This window comes from Oryctolagus cuniculus, chromosome 18 (assembly GCF_051225735.1).
Source record: "Oryctolagus cuniculus isolate XC-2025 breed Fujian yellow rabbit chromosome 18, ASM5122573v1, whole genome shotgun sequence".
NCBI classification, from domain to species: Eukaryota; Metazoa; Chordata; class Mammalia; order Lagomorpha; family Leporidae; genus Oryctolagus; species Oryctolagus cuniculus.
The window spans coordinates 47301249-47310214 of record NC_142884.1 but is presented as its reverse complement, the minus strand read 5'-3'; the positions used below and the strand labels follow the sequence as shown (position 1 = coordinate 47310214).

At 43.0% G+C, this 8966-nt stretch overlaps 1 pseudogene; it reads left to right on the top strand.

The window, feature by feature from the left end:
• The first annotated feature begins 655 nt into the window (after nucleotides 1-655).
• LOC100354022 (protein MIX23 pseudogene) lies at nucleotides 656-1196 on the top strand (annotated as a pseudogene).
• The last annotated feature ends 7770 nt before the right edge of the window (nucleotides 1197-8966 follow it).

Below are 8966 nucleotides of genomic sequence, written 5' to 3'. Positions count from 1 at the left end.
CCATTGAGTTTAACCAACCAGAAACCATCAACTAACCTCTACCCAGGGACTTTCCAACAGCTCAAACGTACACTAGACGAACACCTAGCCAACCAAGTCATTTCTCTACCTTGCTCCAATAATGCTGCAGAGTGGATCTCTCTGAGGTTGCTCCATTTGGAGTGCTGCCTAATTCATGATTGTCCTTTCCTCAAATAGACTCTGTCAGACTTCATATTTTGAGGGTGGCATTGTGGTGCAGCAAGTTAAGCTTCTCTGCTCCTGATCCAGGTTCCTCCTAACACATCCTGGGAAAGCAGCAGAGATGGCCCAAATGTTTGGGCCTCTGCACTCATATAGGAGACCATGTGTGTTATAGGCTCCTGGCATTAGCCTGGCCACGCCCCAGGCATTGTGGCCATTTGGAGAGTGAACCAGCAGATGGAAGAGCTCCCTCCATCTCTCCCCCTCTCTCTGTCACTCTGCCTTTCAAATAAATAAATCTTTTAAAAGAACTTAACTTGAAGTTTTCCTTTTAGCAAGTAAAAGAAAAACTTTAATTGTTTATTAACATAAAATTCTTTATAGTTTTTAGTAAAACAATGTGATTTATTGTAATTCAGTAAAATTAATGGTAAAAAGCTATCAAATATCATTTGCTTGTTAATACCAATTTTTCTCTTTTTTTGTTAAGATTATTTATTTGAAAGGCAGAATTTCAGAGAGAGGAAAAGACCAGAGAGACAGAGATGGATTATCTTCCACTGCTTTCCCAGACACATTGGCAGGGAGCTGGATCAGAAGTAGAGCATCGGGTGTGAACTGTGAGGAGTTCGCAGAGTTCCAAGAATTACTCAAGGTGATGAGGACAATTGATGACAGAATAGTTCGTGAATTAAACACTATGCTTCCAACAGCTTCCTTTGCAGGGAAAACTGATATCAGCCAAACCTGTAAACAATTTTCTGAGTCTTTGATGGCAGCTCATGCCTGTAGGGACAGAGTCATAAAAAATTGTATAGCCCAGACCTCGGAAGTAGTAAGAAACCTCCGAGAAGAGAAAAGAATTTGGATGATTTAACATTATTAAAGCAACTTAGAAAAGAACAAAGTTGAAATGGATGCAGTCAGAACTAAAAGAAGTAGTAAGTGACAAGAGCTTGTAGGTGTTTAATGAACGCTGCCGAATTCACTTCAAGCCTCCAAAGAATGAATGAAGGACCGGATCATCTCCCGAGAACTAAGCATGACAGGCATCAACAGGCAGGCTTCCTAGCATGATTTCTGAGCCAGCAGTCCAAGACCTTGCATTGATTTCAGCCCCACTTAGCCCAGACCTCAAGTATAAATAATTCTGCTAATTATGGAGAAATCAACTGCTATTTTATACCAATCTGTAAAAAGAGATATTTTGTAACTATGAAAATAATTTTCTGATTCAGTGTAAAAAAAAAAAAAAGTGGAGCATCCAGGACTTGAACCAGTACCCATGTGGGATGCTGGCACTGCAGGCTGCAGTTTAACCCACTGTACCACAGCACCAGGCCCAAGTAATAGTATTCTAATGTATGAACATACCATCAGTTGTCCACTCACCAAACTGCAGTTTTTGGTGACTATGAAAAAACTGTAGCAACAGTTAATTTATTTGAAAGGCAGAGTTACAGAGAAACTGAGACAGAGTTACAGGGAGAGGAAGGGAGAGGGAGAAAGAAGGAGAGAGAGAGAGAGAGAATCTTTCATCCGCTGGTTCACTCCCCAAATGACTTCAATGGCCAGAGCTGGGCCAATCCAAAGCCAGGAGCCAGGAGTTTCTTCTGGGTCTCCCGCATGGATGGCATGGTGGCATGGGTGGCAGGGACTGAAGCACTTGAGCCATCTTACGCTGCTTTTCCCAGGGCATTAGCAGGGAGCTGGCTTGGATGTGGAGCAGCCGGGACTTGAATCAGCCTCAGGTGGAGGCTTTACCCTTTAAGCCACAGTGCCAGCCCCTGTATATATTCTTTGAACACAAGTTTACATCTCTTGAATAAATACTAAGGTTTGTGCTAGGGACTGAATGCTTGTGTTCCCCCAAAATTCATAGGCTGAAGCCCTAAGTGCCAATATGCCTGTGTGTGGAGGGAGACACAGCTTTTAGGAGTTGATTAAGGTTAAGTGGGTCATAAGGGTGGGGTCTTAATCTGGTAGGATGGACGGCTCTGCACACATGTGCAAGGGGGAAGGTTGTGTGAGGACACACGGACAAGGCTAGAAGAGAGGCCTCAGCGGGAACCAAAGCAAGCCAGCGCTTTGCTCTTGGATTCCAGCCTGCAGAACCGTGAGGAGCAAGTTCCTGCTCCAGTCGAAGGCATTTGGTGTGGCAGCCCAGGAAGGCGAAGACAGAGCGGTGTGGCTGTGTTGTGCGGTACGCGTCCATAACTTTGTAAGAAACTGCCAAACTTTGCCAACGTGATTTTTTTGCATCATCCCTACTGTTTTGCATTCTCACCCACATCGAAAGCTAAATTTATATCCTGTGATCATGGAGCTCTCCCCTTTCAGTTTGAGCTGTGGAATGGCCATGAATACAACTGTACTTTCACTTAGGTTTGCAATTTCTTTGTGTGTCTCTCACAACTATTTTATCAAAAAAAAAGTGGAGCTGCCAGTAAAGGGTGCTCATGTGTTTTGCATTTCCTCTTGAGGGTGCTGTCTACTCGGCAGGGTTGAGGACAATTTCTATTTCACCTGAGTTTTCATTCGGGTCGGGTATTTGTGTCCTTTATGGACTGAAACTCTGAGCCCAGCAGGTGTACCCCTCCAATTGGCTTTCTTACTGTGCATGAAAATCTGCCTGTGAAAGCGCCAATCCACAGAGTAAACTGTGAACAAGGAACTCATTTAACACCTGGGAAACCTTTGGCTCTCTGGAATCAACACAGACCACCCTGCTAACTTCTGATGCCTCTGAGGCCTGCTTTGTAGTGCTGAAGTGTTAAACACTTCTGTCCATTTTGTCTTCTTTTGTGCATTCAAGCTGTGAGATGTCCCTCTCCACCATCAGCTAGGGCTACTGTATGGCCTTTTCTCCTTTCTTTTATTGAGGAGAAAGGCTAGCTGCAAATTCAGTGAGAGAGCTAGCTGGGGATATGTGTCAAGGTAATGGTAATAGAGACCATGAACCTTGAACAGAGGCCAGGGACATTAACGATTGGATTTCAGAGGCATCCCCAATGGCACCTTAATTGCTGCACCAAATGCCCACTGCACAGCATGAGGTTTGATTAATGTACATGGAGGATAATGATTAACTAAGGGTAATTAGCATACCAATCACCTTCACGTTTTCTTTCTTTTTTTTTTTTTTTTTTTAATTTAAAGATTGATTTATTTAGGGGCCAGTGCTGTGGCACAACAGGTTAATACCCTGGCTTGAGGCGCTGGCATCCCTTATGGGAGCTGGTTCTAGTCCCAGCTGCTCCACTTCCCATCCAGCTCTCTGCTGTGGCCAGGGAAAGCAGTGGAAGATGGCTCAGGTGCTTGGGCCCCTACGCCCACGTGGAATTCTCGGAGGGGGCTCCTGGCTTCTGGCTTCAGATCGGCGCAGCTCCAGCAGTTGCAGCCAGTTGGAGAGTGAACCAGCAGATGGAGCTGAGCTGATCCGAAACCAGGAACCAGGAGCCTCTTCCGGGTCTCCCACGCCGGTGTAGGAGCCCAAGCACTTGGGCCATACCTCTACTGCTTTCCCAGGCTATAGCAGAGAGCTGGATAGGAAGTGGAGCAGCCGGGACTCAAACCGGTGCCCATATGGGATGCTGGCACTGCAGGCAGCGGCTTTACCTGCTACGCCACAGTGCCGGCCCCTTATTTTATTTTATTTATTTTGACAGGCAGAGTGGACAGTGAGAGAGAGACAGAGAGAAAGGTCTTCCTTTGCCGTTGGTTCACCCTCCAGTGGCCACCGCGGCCGGCGCGCTATGGCCGGCGCACCGAGCTGATCCGAAGGCAGGAGCCAGGTGCTTTTCCTGGTCTCCCATGGGGTGCGGGGCCCAAGCACTTGGAACATCCTCCACTGCAATCCCGGGCCACAGCAGAGAGCTGGCCCGGAAGAGGAGCAACCAGAACAAAACCAGTGCCCCAACCATGACTAGAACCCAGAGTGCCGGCGCCGCAGGCGGAGGATTAGCCTAGTGAGCTGCAGTGCCGGCCTATTTTATTTACTTATTTAAAAAAAAAAAATAAAGGTTTATTTATTTTAAAGGCAGAGTTACAGAGAAGAGAGAGAGAGAGATCTTTCCACCTTCTGGTTCATTCCCCAAATGGCCACAGCAGCCAGGCTGGAGCCAGGAGATTCATCTGGGTCTCCTATATGGATGCAGGGGCCCAAGGACTTGGGCCATCTTCTGCTGCTTTCCCAGGCCATTAGCAGGGATCTGGATCAGAAATGGAGCAGCCGGGACACCAACCGGCACCCATGTGGATGCCAGCAACGCAAGTGTTCCTGCTGCGGAACAATGCTGGTCCCGCACGAAGCTTTCGATACCAGTCACTTGCTCTTTTTGTTTTCATTTGGTGTCCACGTCCTTGCTTGTGCCGAGAGTGCCCTGTCCAGACACATCTTTCTAAATAATAGACCCCTGTCAATATGAGGGACAGGCAGTCAGTGGAATAGTGCGTTGTGAGGCTGGGCAGGTGCTCAGCCTAGTTGTAAAGATGCCGCTTGGGATGCCTGTATACTATATTGGAGCACTTAGGTTCAAACCTTGGCTCCACTCCAGATTCCAGCTTCCAACTAAGGCACATGCCAGGAACCAGTGGGTGATGGCTCAAGTAATTATGTCTCTGTTACCTAAGCCATTGTGGATATTTGGGGAACGAACAAGAGAATGAAATTCTCTCTGAAAATACATAAAACAAAATAAAAATTTAAAAAGTAAATCAATTCTGAGGCTTTAGTTTTTTAATAAACAGCCACTCTCTTACCTTGCATTGTAGTGCATTTCAGAATCCAGCATTTTGGATTTGGGATTTTATTTCTTTGGCGTTTTTCATCAGTTATCACTGGTCTATCTTCTGTTCAGATTCTGACATTCTGTGATTGCTGGTTTTCTTCTACCGTTCTGTACACTTATAGGTTGGTCATTCAAAAGATCACTTTAATACAATTTAGTGAAATTCATGGGAACATAAAATTATATGCACATGCTCGATCCAGCACCTCAGTCCAGAAAACAGAAGTAGTGACGAGTGGGATTTGTGGATGGCCTAGGCGTGGAGGAAGCGTGATGAAGTGTTAGGTCTGCGACACCAGAGGCTGCTAGTACTGGGCATGCTGACTTTGAGAGGTCTTGGGACATGCTTGTGGCGATGTGAGGTAGTGATGAATAGACGGGTCTGGAGGTGAAGTGGAGGTGAGACAGACATTTAGGAGTGTCTTCCTACAGATGGACTTAACACCAAAGGTTGGAGGAGAGCATCTAGGGAGTGCAGACCGAGAGGAGTAGAGGAGCGTCTGGGACTTTGTTCTTCCTCTTGATCCTCAAGGATTGCCATTAGTAACAGAGGCTGCTACTATGTCTGGGCCTCATTGGTTAGCAAAAGGGTTAGACAGAGGTTTCCACATCTCAATAGATGCTTCATGGAGATCAGGATCATGGTGGGGTTATGATCTTAGCAAATGTGAGGTTTGGTGAGGGTGCCTGGTGCAACGGTTAAGATGCCACTCAGGACACCCGCACCCCATGTTGGAGTCACTGGGGTCAAATCCTGGCTCTGCTTCTGATTCTAGCTTCCTACTAATGCACACCTTGGTAAGCAGCAGGTGATAGCTGAAGTACCTGAGTCCCTGATTCCCATGTGAGAGCGCCCAGCCCTGGCTATAGTAAGCATTTGGGGAATAAGCCAGTGGGTAGTCTCTATCTGCCACTCTCTCTCTCTCTGCCTTTCAAGTAAAATAGATAAGTAAATAAAATAAATAAGTAAATAAAAAAGAGAATATGAGGTTTTAGTTTTTGAGTGTTTTTTTTACTGTGAACCCTAGTAAATCATTTATTCAGATTTTCATTTTTCTTCTTTTTTATCAGAAAGGCAAACAGAGAGAGAGAGAAAAAGAGAGAGAGAGAATCGATCTTCCATCTGCTGGTTTACTTCCCAAATAGCCACAATGGGCAAGACTGGGCAAGGTCAAAGCCAGGAGCCAGAAGCTTCATCTGGGTCTCCCACGTGGGTGCCAGAGCCCAAGCACTGGGGCCATCTTTTGCTCCTTTCCCAGATGCATTAGCAGGAAGCCGGATCAGAAGTGGAGCAGCTGGGACTGGAACCAGCACCCATGTGCAATGTTGGCATCACAGGTGGCAGCTTTACCCACTGTGCCATGACGCCAGCCCCTAAGGTTATTTTTATAGAATTAAAAAAGATAGCAAGTTTGTTCATAATTTCTATTTCTTCTTGATTTGGCTTCAGTAGTTTGTATATTTCTACAAATTTTTAAATTTCATCTAGTTTATCTAATTAGTTGACATGCACTTACAATACTCATATTACTTTATGATCCTTTTGTATTTCTGTAAAGGTGGTAGGGACATTCCCTTTCATTTTTAAAAAAATATATATTTTTTTTGAAAGGCAGAGTGACACTGAGAGAGGGATGGGGATAAGATAGAGGAAGAAATATTTCATTTGCTGATTCATTCTCCAAATGGCTTCAAGAGCCAGGGCTGTGTGATGCCAAAGCCAGGAGCCAGGAGCTTCTTACAGGTCTCCCACGTGGGTGGCAGGGGCCCATGTACTTGAGCCATCTTTCACTGCTTTCTCAGGCTCATTAGCAGGGAGCTGGATAGGAAGCAGAGAAGCCAGGATTTGAACTGGCACTCATTTGGGAGCCAATGTTATGGTGCAGTGGGCTAAGAAGAACCACCTCATTGGTTTGGGGTAGGCGTTTGGTAAAAACATAGGATGTCCACTTACATTATAGAATCTTGGTTTGCTCCACTTCTGAGCTTCCAATCCAGGTTCTTGCTAATGCACAGCCTGGGAGGCAGCAAATAATGATTCAAGTATGTGGGTCCCTGGCACCTATGTGGGAGAGCTAGACGGAGTTTGGGCTTCCGACTTTGTCCTAGCCCAGCACTGGCTGTTGTGGGCATTTGGGGAGATACATGTCTCTCTGTGTTTCAAACAAAATGAAGTAAATTAAAGTTTTTTTCAAAGCACCAAGTTTTGGTTCCACAAATTCCATTTTTTCCCTTTTCTATTAATTACTATTCTAATCTTTATAATTTCCTTCTGCTTATTTTCGGTTTAGTTGACCTCTTTTGCTATTTCCTTAAAGTGGAAATTTTGGCTGATTTTTTTCCTTTAATGTAGACATGTGTAAGTATAAATTTCTATCACTGATTTGGCTACATCTCATATTTTGGTGTACTGTTTGTATTATTTACTTGGGAGACAGTGAGATTGAGTGCGCGAGCTTCTATCTGCCGGTCTGTCTCCCAAATGCCCACACAGCCTGGGCCAGAGCTGGGAGCCAGGAATACAATACCCATCTCTCATGGTGGTAGAAGGAACCAAACAATTTGAGCCATCACTGTAGTCTTTGAGGGTCTGCATTAACAAGAAGCTGGAGCCAGGAGCCAGGGCCAGAAATCAAATCCAGGCACTCTAATGTGGGACTCCAAAGCCCAGCTGCTAGGGCAAATGCCTGGCTCTGTTGGGTTTTTGTTTTCATTCATCTTGAGGCACTTACTAATTTCCCTCAGGATTTCTTGTTTATTTAGGAGCATGTTAAGTAATTTCCATGCATGAATTTCCAAGCTTTGTTATTAAGTTCAAATTTCATTCTATTGTATTTGGAATATGTACTTGTATGATTCTATTTAAAATCTTGGTTTTACAGCCTATGATATGGTTTATCCTCAAGAAAGTTTTGTGTGTTCTTTAGAACATGTACGCTGCTATTGTTGAGGGTTAAATAGGTGTCTCCTAAGTTTAGATACTTTATAGGATTTCCTATTTTATTTAACTTTTGTCTAATGACTATCAATTATCAAAAGTGGGACACTGAAATCCCCAACTATCTCATAAAATTATTTCAGTTGTGTTCATTTTTGCTTCATGCATTTTGCAGCTGTTGTGATGTGTAGGTGTTCATAATTATTATATATTTTATAGACTGATCTATTATTATAAAATACTCCTTTTTTCCAGTAGCTTTAAAACCTGGTTGATAAAAGTTAATGCACTTGTTTTTTCATGGCTACTGTTTGCATGATATGCAAATCAGAAGTGTTTATCATGTATACATGACATACATGATCTAAATAATTCACAAAAGTGTATATATAAATTATGATAAATACAGGCATGTCAAATCTTGGTGGAGATCTTACACTAAATGATGTTAGGATATTATTCAGAAAAATTCAAATTATGATTCCTATCTTCAACTGTTATCAAAATAAATCCTAAGTTAATAAAGACATTGGTTTTTTTAAAAAAACATAAATATGTGTATATTTGAAGCAAAATATTTTTTCTATGGAAAATATAAAAAACTGAAACAAGACAAGGTGGAAGATTGAAATTACATAAAAATTTAAACTTGTGCATTGAAAACAAACAGGATTAACGGCCTAACTGGGAAAAATATTTGCCACTTATATAACAGACAGTGCACAAAGCACATGAACAATCCATCAAAGGCAGGGGAAATACACATGACTTTATGAAAATATATTACTAATAAAGAAATATAAAACAAGAATTTATTTTTAATCAATTAAATTGACAAAGATTAAAAAATTATAAAGCCTAGTGCTGGCAAGGAGACATAGGGAAGGAATTAGTTTCATGGTGTGCTTCTAGTATAAAATGGTACAATTTTATTGGTCTTAAAATTAGAACACAACTGTTTTGTGACTCAGTATTTATTCTAATGAAGAATCATAAATTTATGCAAAACTTTAACTACAAACATTAAGTAATCCCAAACTGAAATATATCTAAAA